The sequence below is a fragment of the Sus scrofa genome, chromosome 14 (assembly GCF_054392235.1).
Source record: "Sus scrofa isolate SSC_HxYL_T2T_F1_AM1 chromosome 14, Sscrofa_HxYL_maternal_Yorkshire_Landrace_v2.0, whole genome shotgun sequence".
In the NCBI taxonomy this organism is placed as follows: Eukaryota; Metazoa; Chordata; class Mammalia; order Artiodactyla; family Suidae; genus Sus; species Sus scrofa.
Genome location: NC_139396.1, coordinates 110,763,879 through 110,786,296, shown reverse-complemented (window position 1 = coordinate 110,786,296; position 22,418 = coordinate 110,763,879). Strand labels below are relative to the sequence as shown.

General features: G+C 45.1%; 1 long non-coding RNA gene across 1 annotated transcript in view; it reads right to left on the bottom strand.

The window, feature by feature from the left end:
• Positions 1 to 2,149: 2,149 nt before the first annotated feature.
• The window catches only part of LOC146396934 (uncharacterized), a 54,440-nt gene continuing 34,171 nt past the window's right edge, over positions 2,150 to 22,418 (bottom strand). The window contains exons 4-7 of the long non-coding RNA XR_014827494.1: positions 20,506 to 20,819; positions 10,117 to 10,269; positions 6,403 to 6,603; positions 2,150 to 6,108 (exon numbers count right to left, since the gene is read on the bottom strand). This is a non-coding gene — a long non-coding RNA (uncharacterized LOC146396934). The remainder of the gene's footprint in view (positions 6,109 to 6,402; positions 6,604 to 10,116; positions 10,270 to 20,505; positions 20,820 to 22,418) is intronic.

Here is a 22,418-nt window from a genome sequence, read left to right as displayed (position 1 = left end):
GTGGTGTAGACCAGCAGTTGCAGCTCTGATTCAGCCCCTAGCCTGGGAACTTCCATATGCCAGAGGTGAAAAAAAAAATGACTTCAGCATCCCAAATACAAAATTAGAAAAATAATGGCAAAGAATATGGAAGGGAGAAAACAAATGTGAGAACAGAATGAGTGACATAAAAACAAACATACAGTGAGTAGGTAAAATTTAAATCAATTACTGCAAATTCTAAATCTAAATTTAAATGTTGCCTATCCTCTTTATGTTTGTTTCTGTATCATTCATTGGGCAAGTTTAATCAAGAAAAAGAGGTAAAGACAAAATTGCGAATGGAAAGGAATATAACTAAACATTGCAGAAATTAAACTAACAGAGAAATACTAATGGAGCTCCTTGTGGCTCAGCAGTTTAAGTATCCAGCATTGTCACTGCAAGTGGCTCAGGTAGCTGTTGAGGTGCAGGTTCAGTCCCTAGTCTGGAAACTTCCACAAGCCAGCAGGTGTGGCCAGAAAAAGAAAGAAAGAGAGCGAGAAATATTAAGAATAATTATTAAGAATAATTTCACGTAAACAATGAGGTAGATTCATATCTATAAAAATACAATGTATTAAAATTATTTCAAGATTAACATGGAAAACCTCACTAGTTGCTAGAATTCTTTCATAAGGAAATACCAGACCCTAATGGCCTTAGGGCTGATTTCTATCAAACATCAAAAACCAGATAATTCTACCTCACATACATTCTTCCAAAGAACTGAGAAAGTGAAAGCACATATTTTCTCATTTTATGAGGCTGTATTTTTGCTTAATACTAAAACAAGGAACTGCAAGAAAATAAAGCTACAGCTCAATTTCCCTTGTAAATAGAAAATTCTAAACAAAATACTATAAAGAACTTAATATATGTTAAAGCAAAATATGTAAAGAATTATACATCATGACCACTTTGAGATTATCCCAGGAATATAAGCATGGATTCAATTTTTAAAATCATTTAAAGTAATTCACCATATCAGCAAATTATAAGCAAGACCAAGTACTCATGCTTACAGTTGCAAAGATAATATTCAAAAGATTCAACATTCATTCATTATTTTAAAATAAGACAAAAAATAAACAGCTAAAAGCAAAACTTGTGACAAAGAATGAGAATATTCTTAACTTGATAACAGACATCTAACAAAACCTATATCAAATGATATGTGAAGATGATGAAGGCATTTTCTTTAAGATTAGAAAAATGAGGAGTTCCCGTCGTGGCGCAGTGGTTAACGAATCTGACTAGGAACCATGAGGTTGCGGGTTCGGTCCCTGCCCTTGCTCAGTGGGTTAACGATCCGGCGTTGCCGTGAGCTGTGGTGTAGGTTGCAGACGCGGCTCGGATCCCGCGTTGCTGTGGCTCTGGCGTAGGCCGGTGACTACAGCTCCGATTCGACCCCTAGCCTGGGAACCTCCATATGCCGTGGGAGCGGCCCAAGAAATAGCAAAAAGACAAAAAAAAAAAAAAAAAAAAAAGATTAGAAAAATGATAAGCATGTCTGCTTTCACCTTTCCTATTCAGTAATACTAAAGAAAGGGCTTAGCCAGTACAGTTTCTTCTACCAAAAGGAGAAAAAAGAAAGGAAGGTTAAAGAGATTGGAAAGCAACAAACAAAACTGTCATTATTTGCAGATGTTAAGATTCTCTGCATAGAAACCCCCAAAGAATACATATATCCCTGGGAATAGACCCCATGCCAAGAATAGAACCCATGCCACAGTAGCAACACAAGCCACTGCAGTGACAACGCTGGATCCTTAACCCACTGCAGTGCACAAGAAAACTCCAAGAAATACTTTTTGAATTAATAGAAGAATTTGTTACCTTTGTTGGATTAAAAACTCAATACACAAGAGTCAATTGCATTTCTAAATGCCAGTAATATGCAATTATATAATGTATATTTTTTAAAAATTACTATACTGAAAACTACACAGAAAAGGACAAGATAATTAAGGCAATTTTCAAGATGACACTACTTGGAGGGAGGAGGTGAAATGCAATTAGGGAGGGGCACACAGGGGGTTTCTAATGAATTTGTAAATGTCTGTTTCTTAAGCTGAGTGGTAGATTCTGTTTTTCTTATTTCAAATATACCCATACTCTTTTTGCATTCTTTTTATGTTACCAATTACTTTTGCAATATTTTATTATTAAAAAGAAACTTCTACTCTTTTTATATATGCAATTATTTGCAATTATTTTTGTTATTAAAAACTAGGACATCATTTATCTGGCATGTTACAATAAGGTTAGACATACACATGCATGATGAGGGGGCAGTTATAAACCACAAATGAGAAAGCTGGGAAGATTTAAGTTGGAGGAAGAGACTGAGGACTTCTTGATCCCAAATACCATGGAAAGGAATTTTCATTCTTTTCCAAAGGCATAGCTATATATTCTATCAAGAAATAATGAATATGTACAGACACAAGTGATTATATTGGTGTTTTAGGAAGGTAATTGGCAAAGCACTATAATGATCATTTCAGAATTTTAGGAATGGTTTTCTATGCAGGTTGACATACTTTGAGGATTTTCCAGAATCCTCAGCCTTCTCCCCTCAACAACTCCCCGACCCCAAGCATTTCAGTGTGACATGTCAGGGCACTGCTCGGTTATGAGATGTCCTGTCACGCTGGGCTCGTCCAGAACTCCTTCTTGTTATTTAGAAAAAGGCTAAGAAGGTGAGGTGGTCTTGAGGACAACACATGCTCTAGCCCACAGCATGGAGGGCGGACGCCCAGGCCACCCACCACCAGCAGAGGCAATTGTGACCTTATTCAGAAGGCTCTCCAGCCACTGGTCCCTGGTTTGTCTCTACCCTGGTATCTGTCCAGACACTGACCTTTTTGGGAGATCCTTCTCCTCCAGTCCTGCCCTTGCTTTTTGAATAGGAATACAGTTGGTCCCCTATCTTCTTTCTGGAAGAAGCCCAAATCCCCAGGTTCTCAGTCCTAGACCACTGGTATAATGGACATTCCCTGGCCAAGCCTGCTGGAGCCCACCCATGGTCTCATCTCCTTTAACATAAGGCCTTTGGCCCTGATCAGTGTTTGCTTATCTCTTTAGATTAGCATTGAAATAAGTCCTTACAGTGTTCGGTTCTAATCACAGTTTGAAAAAACTGCAGGTTACAACCCTAAGTGGATTGTGAAATCAACTTGGTGCATCATAACCAGCATTAATTTTTTTCCACATGCGTGGCATATGGAAGTTCACGGCCAGGGATCAAGTCCAAGCCATAGTTGCAGCCCACACCACAGCTGTGGCAATGCCAGAACCTTACCCAATGCACCACAGTGGAAACTCGCAGCATTTTTTTTTAACAGCGTAGAATTCTACTTTTAAATTAACTTTATCAGATCACCTCACCCATGCTAAGTATTGATTCTTGTATTTCAGTTATTTCTATGTACTGAGTTTTTACACTGTTATGGACTAAATTGTGTCCCCCCAAATTAGCATGTTGAAGCTCAAAGAGCTAGTACTTCAGAATGTGACTGTATTTTGGATCTAGGACTTTTAAAGAGGTGATTAAGTTAAATGAGGCCATTAGGATGGGCCCTAATCCAACCTTGCTGGCATCTATAAGAAGAGGAAACTTGGACTCAAAAAGAGGCTGCAGGGCCACACATGCACAGAGGGAAGGTCACGTGAGACACAGCAAGGAGGCCATCATCCACAGGCCAAGGAGAGAGGCCTCAGAGAAACCAAACCTGAGACTTTAACCTGGACTTCTTTAGCCAGTTAGCTGACACTTTAACCTTGGACTTCTTTAGCCTCCAGGACTGGGAGGAATACATTTCTCTGAATAAAGCCTCCTGTCTGGTATTTTGTTGTGGTAGCCTTAGCAAACCAGTATAGATAGATAATGTAATTCTTACGGTGGATCAGGTCAAAAAAGTTAGTCACTGGCTTAGATTGTCTCTAAGGGCCCCTCAAACTTTAAAACTTCTTGGAGGCTGGATAGAACAAAGGCCTGCTCTTCAGCTTGCAAGGAAGCTTCTACAGGGTCTTCTTGACCATCAGCGTCCCCCTTGAGCCGGCCTCACATGATGCCTGCAGGGTAGAACCAAGGCATGCAACTGGTCTCAGAGCAGCTGTGAAAGCTTATAACTATGGCCCTCCTGTTTTAGATGGAAGCACACAGAGCATGCAGGAACTAGCCCCCGGGGTCCAGAGGCCAGTCAGAGCTTGGCAGCAAAGGGTTAAAAAAGAGCTGATTGAAATGTTCAGGGCCAGGTGCTCTGAGGCAGTAGGGTTTCTGGGTCTTGCTCCATTTCCTCCGATCGGTCCGCCCCTGAACACCATCCCAACATAAATGAGGGCGAGGCCAGCCCTAGCAGAGCCGGCCCCATCCTGGCTGGAGCATGGGCACGCTCGCCGCAGCAGACTCCAAAGGTGAGCCTGTAAACGCCATCCCCAGAGCGCCATTCAATGACAACCTCCCCTTGGCAGGTCTGCTTGGAGGATCCAAGCGTCTCACTCCCACAGTCGCAGTGTAACCTCTAATGCCTGCTGCTAAAGAGTTTTCTGTGTCCAAAAATAATCTCTTACTGATGGTTAGCATGACCCTGGCAGAATTCATCCTCTCCAAACAAGTGAAAGGGAGCTAATGCCCAACTCCTGGCACAGTCACAGAGCAGGCCTTGGAAGAGAAGGTGGCTGTGACTTCAGTCCTTGGCATAGAGCTTCGGGCTGGATGGGGAGCCAGGCCAGCAGCAGGAACATGGGCATAGGGTGCCTGGCATGGGCCTTTCCTTCTGGCTGGGGCCTGGGAATACTCTGAAGCTCTTCTGCCATTCTGCCCAGAGCTTTGGGTGTCTATCACCTGAACTGGATGCACCCCTAGCCCTAGGTATCACCAGGATTTCACTTTTCCAAGAGCTTCCTGTTGGGTTCTTGAGTACAAGGAAGCACTCACCTGGTTGATGGAGCTGATCCCTGATTGTGAGAAGAGCCTCTCTGTGTGTCCTAACTTGCACCTCTCCTTGACCCCAGGGAGAGACCAGAGATCTCTGCATGTCACTTTACCCTACCCATATTCTCACTCAAGGCTGATGCTTAGGACTTCAGATGCATTACTTTGGGCCTAGAAATGGATGCTGTTGGCCTCTTCACACCAACTTTCTTCCTTTGCTCCTTTCCCCTGTCATTCAGGGCTCTTTATCTGGAACATTTTGAGGCTGGGAAGAGATGGAGGTGGAGTCTACAATGAGACAGGAAGAGTTATTCAGCATCCTCAGAGTGTAGTTAATCTTTCCAACAGCCCTGGGAGTGACAATTAATCTACCCACTTTGTAGACGAAGACACTGAGTACCAGAGGTCAATAACATGTGCCAGGTCACCAAGGTCATGTGAGGCATTTGCACAGTTTATTTTGGTTGAGATCTATGATCTTTGCATTCTTCCTTAGCCTGAAGCTGGAAAGATTGATAATTGGTCCTGAGAGAGGCAGGTAGGAATGGAGAGGGGGCCCGAGAATGACTATGAACTATGAATCTTCAGGAGCTTCCCCACAGCGATGAGGGGCAGCCCCAAAGGCGGATCCATGGTCACCTGCAGGTTAACATGGTCAGTTCTGACCTTGGAAGGGGGCATCCTTCGTTAGACTTCATAGGCAGAAATGTGATGGAAAGCTCAGCACCTGGGGTGGAGTCCAGCATCATGACTCACTGACTGAGTGACTCTGGGACAGTCGTTGGACCTCTCAATGCCTGTTTCCTCCATCTCCATCTGTCACCATTGCTGAGGAGTCAGCCCCATGCTGGGCATCTGTCTTCCTCACCCCACACGTGTAGATGGCATGTGTGTGCGGGCCTCTCGCTCTCTGCTCAGGACATTTGGAGGTGTTGAAGTCAAATGGAAAATGTATGCTTCTTCTACAGAGCTCTCCTTGTTTGAATGAACTGAATCTTTATTTTTCTTTTACAAGCAAAGAGGTTTTCATTAATTTGTGCCAGACTGTTTAATATATTCTTCGGTTTCTACAGTGCTCTTGTTTCACTTAATTTTCTGGATTTCCAAGAAAGTTTCAGGACCTGGTTTAGTGAAAGACCTTGAAGGAGCTGAGAGGATAAGGAAAATGAGAAGTGATTTTTTTTTTCATAGCAAGACTTCTCAGTTTCAGGATCTCATCAAGAAATAAGGACAATTGGATATAGGTAGGAGTTTTCCTTTAACATCTTTATTTCGGTTCTTTCTGGCAAAGTAAGATGGGTAGGAAATCAAGACAGAAATTCAAAGAAACAATGCACAGCTTTGTTTGATTTAATGTGAGTCATTAATCAGCAGTTTAAGCCATGGAATGGAGGGGAAAGATGCTTTGGAAGAATTTTGAAGAAACATTCAATGCAACCTACCTGAGAGCTACCTAGGAACACCAGAAACCTAGTAGGGACAGTTTCTTCACTGAGCGCCAAGCTCATGAGTTGGATTGTTCTTCCTGTTCTGCAGGTGAGAACCCTGAAGTTCAGGGAGCTCTGGTAACTAGCCTGAGATCTCAGAGCATGTGAAAGGAACCCAGCACAGCTAGAAGATTCCAAATGCTTTCATATATATACCTGGTTGGGGGAAGAGGGCAGAATGGAGGGAGGAGGAGAGAAAGGGAGAGGTGGAGAAGAAGAGAGAGAAAAGGAAGGGGGGAAGGGAGAGAGGGAGGGAAGAGGAGAGAAAGAAGGACTGATAAATTCAAACCATGCTGGGATGGGGAAGGGACTCCAGGGGCCTTAGCTTTCCCATCCCAGGAGTTGCCTTACAACATTGCTTCAGAGGGTAAGCTATAAAATGATGAAGTGATGTAGCACAATGCAGAGAAATGCTTCCTTGTGCAGACCTGAGGCAGTGAGATCCACCGTCCTCCAGCTGTGTAACCTTGAGCAAGCTTCTGCCCCTCTCTCTGAGCATCAGCTTCCTCACCCATAAAATGCAATTAGAGAAGGTGTGCTAAGAAGCTGACACTTACTGGGTGACCTATCAAGAGATATAAATCCATAAGCATGATTAAGGCTATGATGCCTATCAAGAATTTAAAGATACAATGCAAATAAACATTATTGTTGCTCTTTGCCTGAAATAGATGTATACAAGGAAGCAACTGTATTCTAGGAAGTAAGGAAACTATTGATGGATGAGGGGGCGAGTATTGTTGCATGGATTTGCCCTCCAAGGGCTCTGGCAAAGAGGCTGACACTGCCTGGGTATTCTGGGAGTCCTCTGGGGCCCCTGCTGGAAATGCCCCCACCTAGCCTGGCCTGCTCACCTTCTCCTCCAGGTAGAGCTTCCAGTTAAAAGGATGAATAGTTCAATTTGAGTTCAGATAAGTAATGAATATTTTTTTAGTTTAAGTATGGCCCATGCAATATTTGGGATGTACTAATGCTAAAAATTTGTCATTTATCTGAAATTACAATGTAACCAAATATCCCATCTTATTTAACAAATGTAGAAAACCTACCTCCAGTGAGAAAAATAACTTGCTACTTCATTGACCTTTTTGTTAGAATTTCTTTTCTGATTGCGAAAATAATATGTGCCTATTGGATAATTTAGGAAATACTAAAATACATGGAAAATAAAATAGTAATTCTTACTGTAATACCATTAACTGTATGTTTGAAAGTCTCCAATACTTGAAAATATTAGAAATTGTGGCCTATTTCTTTGTATCTTATGCAGTAGAGATGATACATTATATATGGGCTTTCTAGGTCTTTGGTCCAACATTATCCATAATCTCCCTGTCATCAACTCTCTTCTTTATTGATTTTCATTAGGCGGCATAGCCTCCTTTCCGTCTTGCTGAAGTCGGTGGTTTCCAGCATGCATATCTGCATCACACTGTGTCTACACGCCTTCAGATGATCTTTCAAGTGGCTTTTAAAATCATTCCAATTTAAAAATTTGAAAATAACTAAATTAAATTATTCCAAGTTTTGTATGTTTAATCATGGCAATTTGAAAGTGATAACATTTAATATCTCATAGCGATTTTTTCTGAAGCCCTTAATGGTGCAGAGCTTCCCTCCAAAGCCCAGCTGAGCAACCCTGAACAAGCGGATATTCCAAGGGGAGAAAGGGAAGCCAATGCTCAGCCTTTGTTCCTCCTTGAGCCCAGGAGCATGCAGTCCTGCAGAAAACTGTTGGTTTGAAGAACACAAAAATAAGATCTGCGAGATGGTGCCTTGATTGCCAAGGTCAGGGGGATGGATTTTGGGATAGTGTTTGGCACCTAATAGGCTGGGACACATGATGAAGAGTTCACATCCCTTTCTAGACCTTCCTCAGATTAGTGGTTCTCAATCCCAGCTCTCTACCCAAATAACTGAGGTGTTTATTGTTGTTGTTTTTATTACTCAATGAATTTATTACATTAGTAGTTGTACAAAGATCATCACAATCCAGTTTTATAGGATTTCCATCCCTGAGGTGGTTTTAAAATTGCCCAATCCCCCAGCCTCACCCCGCCTAGTCAATATTTATCTTTGGAGGAGAGGTCTCATGATCAGCATCTTTTTCTCAAGTTTCCTACGTGACTTCAGTGGGCAGCCGGGGTTGAAGGTATCTGTGTTAGACTTTAAAGCTATTACTTATGGTGAGGAGGCTGAAGACAACAGAAGAATGCCAAGGATCTACCTCGACCTGGGGCTCCAATGTCACCATGCCCTTGAGTCTGCCCATGTAAGGAGCCTACCTGCTGGTCTAAGCAGGCACAGCTTCTCCTCAGGGCCTCTGCAGAAATCTTCCCTAAGCTGGGAAGGATGAAATTCTGGTCCTCCTGAGGTCCAGCTCAAGTGCCCACTTTCCCCAGGTTACCCCTCTGTCCCACTCCCACACAAAGCCCTCACCCCCATCCCAGTGTGCAGTGAGCATGGCCTTTAGTGACCACGTGTGAGCCCGTTTGGGCTGCTCCTTCCCATCCCCAACACTCAGCTCAAGGCTGGCCCAGAGTGAGCTGACGTTACTCCCCTTTTATCACTTGGTGGGCCTCTGCCCATCTCCATCTGAAAAGACATTTTCTTTTTCTTTTTTTTTTTTTTTTTGCTATTTCTTTGGGCCGCTTCTGCTTCTGCAGCATATGGAGGTTCCCAGGCTAGGGGTCGAATCAGAGCTGTAGCTGCTGGCCTACGCCAGAGCCACAGCAACACCAGATCGTTAACCCACTGAGCAAGGGCAGGGACCGAACCTGCAACCTCATGGTTCCTAGTCGGATTCGTTAACCACTGCGCCACGATGGGAACTCCTGAAAAGACATTTTCAAGGGTCAGGGCACACAGCTTCCTCTGAGGATGAAGGGGTCTGTTTTCTGAATTGCAGACTTGTCACTCTAGGGCTAACTTTTGCTCTGTGGAAAGCCAGAACCATTTATTTCACCATTCACATTCCAGGCAGGGACACCAACCCTTTCGGCTGGTACACACATAGGACGGGAGGTGGACTTTATGACTGACCCCAGGGGTCATGCCCAGCGGAGCTAAGAGTCCTGGAGGAGGCTGTCAGGGGCGGGTCACTTCAGTTCCGGGAGTCAATTCAGGCTGCTTTAACAAAATACCATGGCCATTTATTTCTTGAAGTTCTGGAGTTATGGAAGTTCAAGATCAGGATGCCAGCATGGTTGGGTTTTCACCATAGAAACTCCTGGTTGACAGAGAGCTGCCTTCTTACTGAAGCCTCACACAGCGGAGAGAGAGAGAGATTTGGTCTCTTTATCCCCTTATAAGAACACTGATCTGATCGTGCAGGGGGTCCGCCCTTGTGACCTTGGGGATTTAGGCGGGGATGAATGGGAGACATTCAACCCATAGCAGGAGACACAGGGGAAATCAGTGTTGGGGGGAACCAAAACATCTGAGAGAGCAGCCACAGGTTTGGGAAACATGCCCTGTGGATGGCCCCTCACCAGGCAGGGTTGTTGGGGTGGGTATGCCATGATGATGGGAGTTGGAGACAAGGTAGAAGTGGTCCCTTCTACCACTTCTCTCATCTGGGACCTCCCAAGTTCCCAGAGGAGATGAGAGAGGACAGAGGGCAGCCTCTCATTCAGGGCAATGGGGGATGTAGGGGTCTGGGTCACTTACTGGGTTCTTTAATGATGCTTCCAGGCTGGTCCAACTCCCACTTGTCTGCCATATCCATTGGTCAGTCTGCAGACATTTAGTGAGAACTGTTATGCCCCAGGTGTTGTATAGTGAGCAAGATGTGCAAATTTTCTTCTTCATGGACTCACACCCCTGGTGATGGGGGCAAGACAGACATTCATCACACAGTCACACAGGTGCACAGGCCCAAACATGAGGTATGCAGACTGCATTCCTGCAGAACCTGTGGCTTCCAGCTGGGTTTATCCAATGGAGAAGGTGGAGGAAAGAGGAGGGAAGTGGGGGCTGGTCCCCCTGGCTCCCTGCCTGCTGCATGCCTGGATGGCTAAATCCTCTACAGAAGGCTCTGCTCTTGTCCTCCCACAGCCGCATCTGAGAACCTCAGTTCAAGAGAGAGATCCCCCCTATAATTTAACCCTGCTGGCTCAGAGGACCACCCCGCCCCTCCCGGCTTCCCCTAACCCTGGCCCACACTTTGTAGGCAGTCCCCTCATTGAACCCTCATCAAATTACCCAATTTAAATATACCATCTGTTTCCTGCTGGGACCCTGCCCGACCCAGTGACCTAGTTTGGGAGGTCAGGGAAGCTTTCAGAGAAAAGAAGTGTTTGAGCTGAGCTCTGAAGGATGAAATTCGAATTTCTCTTAGTGGGTGGATCCACTATGTGTGTTTGGTCAATAAGGGGGGCTCCTGGTAAGTTGAAGGCTGCAGTGAGCAGGGGGTCACAGTGGATATCATGCCTGGCCAGGGCATCCCTGAGCCTGGACCCTGCTGTAAAGAAAAAAGGGCAGCAACTCTCATTCTTTAAACTTCACTGCAGGAGCTAGGAGTATCCTGGAACCACATACCTTCCATACACGTGGACCCAGAAAAGGCCAATATCTAGTGCTCCAGGTTATGAGGGATGCTTTCTAAAAGGTCCAGGCAAGCAACAGGAGGAACTGAACTCAAATTTGAGGGATGCTGTGGAAAGCTCTAAACCCCATGCACAGATTTAACTCTGCCTCCCAGAGTTAGTACCTCAGGAAAGTGTGGGTTAGAACTAGTCACATAGACATTCCAAATGCAGTTTTATAACCTTGAAGTTTTGCTCTCTAGGTTTCCTATGGTTGCTGTAACTAATTGCCACAAACTTGGTTGGTAAAGCAATAGAGGCTTATTCTCTCACAGTTCTGGAAGCCAGAAGTCTGAAATTCAGATGTCACTAGGCCTTGCTCCTTCTGGAAGCTCAAGGAGAGTACTCATTCTTTGCCTGTCCCAACTTCTGGTGGCTGCCAAATTTCTTGGCTGGTGGCCACATCACTTCAGTCTTCAAGGCCAAGACCTTCACATCTCTTTTTGCTCAGTCTTCATATCACCTCCTCCATGTGTATAAAATCTCTCCCTGCCGCCCTTTTACAAGCACTTGTGTTTGCATTCAACCCAGATAATACAAGATTAAATTCCCCATCCCAAGATCTTTAACCTAATCGCACCTGGAAAGACCTTACTTTTGCATACAAACTAACATTCACAGATTCCAGGGATTAAGACCTAGATATCTTTTGGGGGCCCTGCCTCAGGCTGCTGCCCCCAGCCATGAGACATCATAGCTCCCATGTGGCTGGTGGCTTGATCCTGGAAAAACTGCCGGTGGACAGCAGAACTCAAGCTTCCTAATGTGCTGCCGCTACTGGGTCCTGGTCCTGGCCGAGTCACTGGACCTCTCTAAGCATTTGTTTTCCATTGTATATGAACTGATGGAAATAAGTCAGTTTCCATGAATCACTACGGTATCTCTAGGTGGGCCACAAGGCATCTGGAGGCCCCTTGCAAGATGGGTGCTCCCTCATATGCAAATATTCCTTGTCATCCTCTTTAGTTCCCCTGAAAGCCTGCAGCTAGAGAAGCTTCTAAAGGATCACCTGGGTGACTCCTAGCCCTGGACAGAGAGCCCTGGGAAATTTCAAAAAGTAGCCAGGCCCCAGACCCAGTCAGCCAGAACCTGTGCAGGTGGGGCTGGATTTTGTCAGGCTATTTAATCTTTCCATATGCTTCTAAAGTTCAGGCAGGGGTGTGAACCATGAACCCTTAAGTCCTTTCCTTTAATGTCCCCTCTAGGTGATATATTTGATGAATCAGAAGAGACAGAGCCATGAACATCATTAACCAACACAGACTTCTGACTCCACCCTTGGAGTCTGATTTAATTGAACGGCATGTGAGCATCAGGAACTTTAAAGCTCCACAGGGGCTTCGGTGTTCAGTCCATGTTGACAGTAAATGGCAGCCTTACTGTGTAGCTTCTGTTCCTAAGGGTGATGGATGTTTAGGTGGGACAGGTCTTCCTGATTCAGAGAAGTGCTTTGAAACCACAGGATGGCTGTTCTATGGGAAGTCATTTCTCTGGAAATCTTGACCAACCAATGAGATTTCTAATGGTCAGAGGACTTAGACATAGCTTTATATCCAAGAGGTTGAGGCATGGATTAGGTGACCTTTCAAAATACCTGACAATTCCCTGAATTATCAAAACTGCTATCAAGACGGCCCTTGCTAAATTGCCCTTGATAAATTCTGTCGCCGTGTAGACAAGGACTATAAAAAGAATAAAAATAACCTGATGAATTCAGGATGGTGGAAAATGTCATTACTGGTAATGAAAATTACAGGAAGCCTTGCCGACTTTTACTCCCTCCCCAAGACTAACATGAGAACATGTTTTTTCTTCTGATGCAATAATTAAGTTTGCCCAAGAAAACGTCTCTCTGTGCATGCCTCAGGGCAGGGGTAAATGAAGCCTTTAATGAACTGATAAATGTGATCATCTCAGTTACTAAACTCTCAGGGCAGACAGGTTTCCCAAGTGGATTAACTGAGCAGTGATGTGCATGGGGAAGGGGAGGAGGTGGAGGAGGTGGGGGTGGGGCAGGCTCTGAGGCTAGAAGGACTGACTTCATCTGGAAACGGATGAGGTTTGGGGTGACATCTGTAGCTGACACTGTTATAGAATGGGAGCCTGAGGTCAAGAGACCTAGATGGAAGTAACAGCTCAAAATCTCCCCATATACCCCCAAGGTGAAGAGACACACTCCCCCAACACTGAGTACAGATAGGACAAGGGCCCTGTGTAGACACTGCAGATACCAGAGGGCCCTCCCCACCCCCCTCATGGAGGTCTCATTGAGTGGGGAACCAATCTTAATCTGGGGAGTCTCCCAGGGCACTCAGAAAACTGACCAGGACTAAGGGTGGGGTTGACAATACCTGAGCTTGAGAGTTGAAAACCTGGGCAGAATAAAACTGGGCTGGGCACAGGGGCTGGAGGCCAGGGGCAGTGGATCCATACACAAAGACCAAGGATGGAGACGCGTAATTACTAATTACAAAACATGCAAATGAACCCAAAGGGAAAGGTTTGCCCTCATTAGCTATCAATGAAACAAGAGGGAAAAGCCTCCTGAAGAATGATTTCTATCCTCTGGAGGAATACAGAAATACTCAAAGAATGGCTAGTGTATAATGAGGCGGATCCTCCCTGTACTTTTGAAAAAGGATTCACCTGGAGTTTTTTTCTAAGTCCCCCTTCTAAGTAATTACACATCTAGTCACAATTCAGATTTTATTTTATTTTTATTTTTTTGTCTATTTGTCTCTTTAGGGCCACACCCATGGCATATGGAGGTTCCCAGGCTAGGGGTCGAATCAGAGCTGCAGCTGCCAGCCTACGCCAGAGCCACAGCAATGCAGGATCCAAGCCACATCTGCAACCTACACCATAGCTCATTGCAATGCCGGATCCTTAACCCAATGAGCGAGGCCAGGAATTGAACCCACATCCTCATGGATGCTAGTCAGGTTCATTAACCGCTGAGCCATGACAGGAACTCCCATAATTCAGATTTTAAAGAAAGGGCATAGCTTGCCAGAGGAATGAGGAGTCCATTCCAATTAGAGAATCCAGAGGCCCCTCAACCAGAGAAGTCCACAGGCCTGCCTGGGATGAGGGCTAACCAGCAGGCAGCCCGTGAACAGAAGGAAAGTAGAGGGAGGCTGAGGAGCTATGATGGATATGAAAAAGACGAAAGAAATAAATTCCACCAGAGAACTTAACATAGCATTGCAGTTGCAGGTTTTGAAAAAAAGAATCTTCTGAATAGAGCTTTTCAAGATCTTGAGGGAAAGGCTGGGGTTTCCTACCCTTTGCAATTGTTCCGACATTCTAGATCTTAGCAATTACCCTGAGATTTAGCACAAAGAAAAATAGATGGCTCCCATCCCCTCTATCGGATCCTTCCCCAAGTAGAGTTGATGAGCTGCAGAGCCTCACTGGGCAGCATGGCTGGAACCAGGCCACTAAGTCCCCAGCTCTTTAAAGACTCACTTTTCCTTTACCCCGGGGTCTGGAAGCCCCCAGAGACAGTTCCTGCTAGCCAGCTCACAGCATATTTTGGTCTTGCTTTCCTCCAAACCACAGAGAGCTAGCACTCATCACTTGCAAGTTCTATCTTTTGCATTTCATCTACTGTCTTCTGACTTCCCAGCCTCTCCAAGAGACCTGAAGTATTTCTCTATGACAATGCATCAAGTTCTCTATGTTCAAGTTCCTAAACTTGACCGTGCATTCAAATCACCCCAAGGGGAAATATTAGAACAGAAAATGCGGGATTTACCTCAGAGTTTCTGATTCAGTAGGCCTGGGATGTGGGTGAGAATTTATGTTATTACCAAGTTCTCAGAGCATACCAATCCTGCTGGTCAAGGAGCACTGTGTTCTATGCAAACTGTAGATCCCAGGGTGCACATTTCTATAGGAAATGCTGCCCTTCTGCACTTGCTGATGAGCCAGGGTCAGGGCAAGGAAGGACTCTATGCTTTCTGAACAAAGTGTTTCACAGTGTTGAACAAAGTGAAACACTGTCCAAAGATGGTCCATGTTGCTGAACTTCAAATAGAGAAAGATCTGAGTTAGTGCTAGTTGTGATATGGTGGCTACATGTATGACTTTTGCCATCAGGGCCTTGAGAAAGGCACCACAGTGGTAGGATTTGAGAGGAACCATGGAGGTTTGGGGGATTATGAGGGCTTGAGAGGGAAGAGAAAGTAAGAGAGGCATCTGGGGTGGGGCCTATTCTCTACTATAGAGGATATAGTAAAAGAAATTAGGCCAGAGCAGTGTTGAGGGTTGAATTACATCCCTCATTCTGAACGCTGTGAATAGGATCTTATTTGGAAATAGAGTCCCTGTAGGCATAATTAAGATGTAAGGTAAGGTGAACCCTTAATTCAGTATGACCAGTGTCCCCATAAGAGGAGACGCACAAAGGGATACACATAGAGGAGAAGAGCATGTGAAGACACAGACACACAGAGGGAAGAAAACCATCCTAGGTGACAACAGAGACAGAGACTGGAGTTACACAGCTGGATACCAAAACCACCAAGGATTGCCGAAAACCACCAGAAACTAGGAGAGAGACCATGAGCCTGCTGCTGCCCTGATTTTGGACTTCGGATCTCCAGAACACTAAAAGGATAACTGTGCGTTCTAAGCCACCAAGTTTGGGTACGTTGTTAGAGCAATCCTAGGAAACTAACACAGGCAGACAATATTGATTTCTTCTTTCAAATATAGTAGAGTAGGAATTGAGCTGAAGGTGAATAATCCCAACTGCTCACCTTTGAGAGGGATCAGCTGAACTGGAGAAGAGCTCAAGTGAACCTAGAACGCTTGCTGCAAGGTCATTGCTCTTACCTTGCTGATCCTACCATATCTGCCTGTTCACATAGTGTCCTGCCTTGGTCTTTTGTTCTCTAATGCACGGATGAGGCCCCCACCTCTGTATATTGTCAAGTTCTGGGTGGGCTAGGTCCTGTCCACAGTGATGAGAATAGGGGGTCAGTCAGCTCTGTTAAAGGGGATCAGGACTCTGGCTTTCTTGAAGGAATTCAACGTAATAAAGATTAGAAAGGAATATGTGTGCCCTGATTCTGAGCCCTCACACTCAGCTCTGTGCCATCAAGGGCTCTTTAGACCTGATGATGCTTTAAGGACTGAAACATCCTCTCCACCGAGCATATAAAGCTCAACTCCACCCTCATAATCTCAAGGTTGTTCTTACGTGGTCCAAATGGTACTTGTACTTTATCATTAACCCTTCTAAATGCAGTAAAGCCCACAATGTGATACTGATTCCCACCCACTAGGGTCTCTAGAATCAAAAAAACTGATGATAGGAGTTCCCATTGTGGCTCAGCAGGTTAAAAACCCGACTGGTATCCATGAGGATGCAGGTTTGATCCCTGGCCTCGTTCAGTGGGTTAAGGATCTAGCATTGCCGTGAGCTGTGGTTTAGATCACAGAAATGGCTCAGATCTGGTGTTGCTGTGGCTGAGGCTGTGGCTGGCGCCTGCAGCTCCAATTCAACCCCTAGCCTGGGAATTTCCATAAGCCACAAGTGCGGCCCTAAAAACCAAAAAAAAAAAAAAGAAAAGAAAAGAAAAAAGACAAAAAAAGACAGATAATAGCTAGTGTTGGTGAAGATGTGGAGAAGTTGGACTCTCATACACTGCTAATGGGAATGTAAAACAGTGCAGTCCCTTTGAAAAACGTTCTTGTAGTTTCTCAAAAAGTTAAACATAGACCATATGACCAAGAAATTCTACTTCTAGGGCTATACTCAAAATAAATGAAAGCATATGTTTACACATGTGAATATGTATATTCACAATAGCCTTATCCACAATAGCCAAAAAGTGGAAACAAGCCAAGCATGCATCAATGAATTAAAGGATAAAAAAAATGTGATATAGCCCTACAATGAAATATTTTTCAACCCTAAGAAGACATGAAGTACTTATACATGTTACAACATGGATTAATCTTGAAAATGTACCAAGTGAAATAAGCCAGTCACAGCTTGATTCCACTTACAGGAAATGTCCAAAATAGGCAAGTCCACAGAGAGAGAAAGTGGATTGTGATTGTCAGTAGCTGGGAGAGAAAAGAACTTGGAATAAATGCTCATGGGGATGGGGTTTGGGGGTGTGTGATCAAAATGATCTAAAATTAGATAGGGTTGATGGCCAACACAATTTTGTGAATATAAGAAACACCAAATTGTAAAATTTGAAGGGTGAATATTATGTGACTTGTATCACCATTAAATGCATACATATATACACAGAATATATATAATTATGTCAAAAGACAGAATAAAGCCCACCAAGCCCTCTGTAGTGTTCATGGATCAGAGATAAATGACTTTTGGCTTCATATGGAGCTGATACATTTTCTTCCAGAGCCTCTCCATTGAATGTTGCACTTCATTCATATCTATGGCAAGTGCCTCTACAGGAGAGTATGAGGCTAGGAGCAGCATCCAATGATAATTATCCTGGCAATCTTATTCCCCATAGATTGGAGAAATAAGAGGGTAGAATCTGTGAAAGCAGTTGAAAAGAATTTTGCTGCAAAGGATAAAGAGCTGAGGACCAAAAAATCTAAGAAGTTGCTATGGAAACAGAATAGTAGGACACATGGAAATAAGGAAGAATTGTCTGAGGAGCATTTCAGAACATAGTGATAATGGGCTGTCTGAGGGACCATGGGGTCTGCCCAGACATGGCCCCAGAACTCCCAGAGCTCCAGAAGTTCCAACTGTCAGTCAGAGGTAGTGAATCAGACAAATTCCATTGGCCATTTTGGCTCCATGGTGAATATAAGAAGGAATAAAGGCTTCAAAGCCTCTCCAATCTTAATTCCTCAGTTTCTACCTGTGATAGCTGACCTCCAAAGGTGACCTCCCCAATGAACTATGCCTCCCAATACCCACATCCTCATCTAATCCACTCCCACCTTGAATCTAGGCTAGCCCGGTGTAACCAATGAAATGCAACAGAAGTGACACAGCGTGATTTTCAACAGGAGGTGATGAAAAGGTCTTGCAGTTTCTGCCTTGGTCTCTTGGAATACTCAATATGGTGGAAGTCTGACATCATAGAAACAGTCCAGCTAGCCCAAAACAGCCATTAACATGAGGACACTCAAGACATCCACATGAAAAGGCCAAGTATGGAGAGAGAGAGACTCCCAGTCAGTCCCAAGAACCTAGCCACCCCAGACCGGGGACCAGGTGTGGGAGTGAAAAAGCTACCTTGGATGTCCAGCCCATGTTAGGCTTCAGATAACTCTAGCCCTAGGTGACATCTGCCACCCCCGATGACATCTGACTACAACTACATAAATGAGTATCACCTTGCTGAGCTCAGTTAATCCTCAGAACCATGAAAGAATGTGACAAAATGTTAATTCTCTAAGTTTGGGACACTTTGTTACACAGAAATAGATGACTGGAACATTAACCCAGGGAGCCCTATGAGAGCGACTCTCTGCAGACACTAAGACCATTTCCATGGCCTGGGAAAAGGTGGGGGAGGCTGTCACCCGTGCCACCCATGGTTATAACAGCCTCCATAGATGAGGATAACTCATTGATACCAACCCTCCCCACATTTCTCTCTTGCCTAGAGGCAGAAGGAATCCAACCAGCTCTTCTAAGCACAGAGCCCACAGATCCCCCTGGGTTTGCCTGTGTCTGGCTGCTAATTTCCCTGGCAGCACACCATGATATGGTCAATGCCCAGGACTCTGCCATTTGTCACCAGACTTGATCTCCATTTCTCTATCCTAGCTCTATATACCCTGCTGCTACCTATCTAGGGCATGGGGAGACCTTGCTGAGGGAACCTGGGAATGATCTGGAAAGGAAAAAGGCTATAGAAATTGGGGCCCAGAAGAACCTCCCAGGCCAAACTGGAACCTACCACATGCCCTGGCCCTCCCTGCCTGTTGACTTGGGCTCTGTGTATTTTATATTTTATTACTAGTGGCCCTGGGCCCAGGCTACACATAAGTGTTTATGCTGGCAACAGGGGGCAGCATTTCCTGGGCTGCATTTGGAGAAGGAAAGTCATGTTTCAGAGCTTTATTCTCTCTCCATGCTGTCAGTTTTCTCCTCCTAAGCCTGTGCCATGGTCAAAAAAGAGCTTGTTTCTTGGGGTGAAAATTCCCTTCTTACCCCTGGGTCTGGTCTTTTTGAAAAACACATTCCATCTATGAAGCACTTTTCTCCCGACACAGGCATAGTGTAGTTGCTTGTGGGTGTGACATTCATATTCTCCAAAGTTTCAGGGCCAGGGTCCCATAAAGTACTTTCATGTGATGTAAAGGGGTTAGCCATCAATGCTGTTGGCATTTGGGCCCATGGTTTCCAGACCGGCCGTCACATTCAGGGGTCTCCAGCCAGTGTTACTGATGGTCTTCACTTATGTTGACCTCACTACCATCCAAGTCCACCCCCCAAATGGTTTAGACCTAGAAGAAGTAGGGTAGATGCTTGGGCAGGTATGATAAATACAAAGGCTATTAAGTGCAATCTGTTTTAAAATATCAATCATCTTGTTAAACACACAAACACACACACAACACTCACCTAGATGATTTGACTGCATTTAGTCAAAACAGAATTACTTTTCATATTTCAACTGGCTAAAGAGTGGGGCAGTTTTCAGGTTCCACATGCAACTGGATGCTCAGAGCTTGCCCTGGGCTGGGGATCTGATCAGCAGCTAGGCTTTGATCTACACTCCCCTTGGACTAATGGCCTGGAAAGCAGTAAGCTGGTAAGAGCCAGGGAGGTGCTAGTGGGGCCAGCTGGAAATGGCCTCTTTGTCTGCCTCTGGGCAGTTCCCAGAGCCCACTCTGTACCACCCAGGGAGGTTTTGCTTTCTCTGACTCCTTTGCTTGATCCCCATTCCTGCCTCCAATTTCACAGTAAGCATGGAAAAACTGAGCCACGGAGAAGTAAAGCCAGTTAGCAGGGCATTCAGCAAAAAGCAGGAGAGCCAGGTCAGAACCCAAGAGTGACCCCGCTGCCCATGAGACATGGAGAAAAGTCACCAAGGCTTTAGAATCCTGGGGAGGCTGGGGCCAGAGGACATTTCATCCACTGAGGGTATCTCTTGCCAGAATGAGAGGTCTTTGAGCTTGGCCAGTGACAGAAGAGCCATGTCATAGAAGGAAATTTACAGTGCTGCTCCAGCCTGTCTCTTCTTCTGTAACATAGGTACACATGAGAATACTCTGCCTCTCACTTACATTTTGCTCACTCTTTAACAAATCATGTGGACGTGAAAAATGTTTTGTAAAGTATCTTCACCATTTTCATTGTGGCCAACAGCAATGTAAAAAAGACCTGGGATAACACTCATACCAACTGTCCACCTTCCACATGGCAAGTCCAGAAAGTGATCAATTCCAGATTGACACCATCTTATCCTCATGTCTAATCCCCTTTCCTGAAAATGGGCTGCACTCAGGGACTTACCTGGCCAGTACAACATGGTAGAAGAAACATTCTGGGCCAAAAGCCTCATAGCTTCCACCTTGGCCTCTTGGAACACTTGCTTTTGGAATGCCCTCTCGGCTGCTCACTTCCACGCCACACAGAAAAGTCCAGGGTAGAGGTCTAGGCATCCACTGTTTCAGCTGAACTCCTAGCCCATGACCTGCACCAAGAGCTGGCTGTGTCACTGAGCCATCATAGGGGTGTGGAAAAGGAAATAGGGAGGTTGACAAGAGTGAAGCCATTTTGCCGCCACCATCCATCTTGGTGAACTTAAGGTAACTCATATGAGGGCTCTGAGAAAAAAACAAAGTCATTAGGACTTGAGAAACTCCAGGCACCAATTATTCTAAAGAAATTCAAAAATAGCTAGATTGTACTTGAGGTTAATCATTAAAGTAACAGTATAAGGCATTCTGTACAGCTATACATCTTTCTGTATCCTGCACGTAACTAAAGATTAATGTAGCATGTTAGACACCTAAGCAAGCTCTGTAAACATATGTCCCCCTTTTTGTTCAGGGTCCACGATTGGGAAGTGATTGCCCCATGGATCCGCTGGTGCAATAAATTTGCATCATCTTTCTTGAGTGTCCTCTGAGATGATTTCTGGGAATTCTACAACACCATGTCTTGGATGTCCAGCCTCTCTGACCCCCAGACACTCCAGCAGAGCAGAGCCATCCTGACCGTGACCGTGTGAGAGAGCCTAAACAAGAACCACCCAGCTGAGCCCAGTCAACCCAGAAGAGGACCAAGAAGAATAATAAATCATTGCTGTAAACTACCACATTTTAAAGCTGGATATTTAACTGAAAGAGCTCGTCACAGACCTATAGGCATCTGAGTCCCCAGTGCTCCTACCTGAACTCTAGAGTCTAAACTGATGAGAGTCTCTTAGCCTGGCCTCCTCTCACTCTGTTCCACAGTATCTCACCCCACTTTCTGCTGTCCCCACAGATAACCCCAGGGTTGTTCTCAATTTAGGGCTCTTACTACAGGATCCTTGCAGGGACAAAGGTGAGACGACAGAGTGACAAGCAGAAGGAAGTGACTTCAGGTGGATCCAGTGTGCTCTACACACACCACCGTTCCTAGGCTGAGGTGGTAACTTCCTCTAAATGATGACCAGGAGAAGCTCCTGAAGACTCACAAACAAGCTCCAAGATCCTCTTGACCATCATCCCCAAACGCCTGCCCCAGGAGCACCTTTGAGCAGAACAGAGCAGAAGTTCCCCACAGGGAGCTCTGCATGCCCAGCCTTCAGCCAAGAGTCTGTAGTGCTTATCATCTCTGCATCCCTTCTCAGCTTTGTCTTCACTACCCGGAGCAGGGAGGCTGGCCAGAGTTAGGGTATTCAGAAGAAGTAACTCCACAGACCAGGCTTTCTCTGACATCTGTGAAAGCACCACAGATGTGAGAGCTAATTAGCCACATTCAGTGAGACCAGGCCTATCAAACATCCCAGGCAGAGAGGTCGGCTCTGGGCTGAAAGGTGAGCTGTTTGTTTAAGGGTGGTGGGTGGTCTCTAGCAGGACTTTCAGATTAACCTAAGCCCTCTGAAAATAGAAAATGCAAAGCTGGGTATCCTGGGGTACCAGCGGAGATAAGAACAAGCCAGGCGTGAGGTCCTCTTTGATTTCAGGATCCTTCAGGGGTCGGGGGTGAGGAGGAGGGAAGAGGAGGAGGGCCTGGTTCCAGCCAGAGTCCAGAGGGGCAGGCTGTCCTGGAGCAGAAAAGATACAGAAATCTTCGCAGCCCCAATTGCACTTCTGGGGAAGAACTCGGTAAGGTCTTTGCATTGCTGGGTAACCTCACAGGCTCTCAGTTGCTTCCTTTCTATTTCTGGGATCATCTGGAATATCAGGAACATAAAATTGCAATCCCTGCAGATA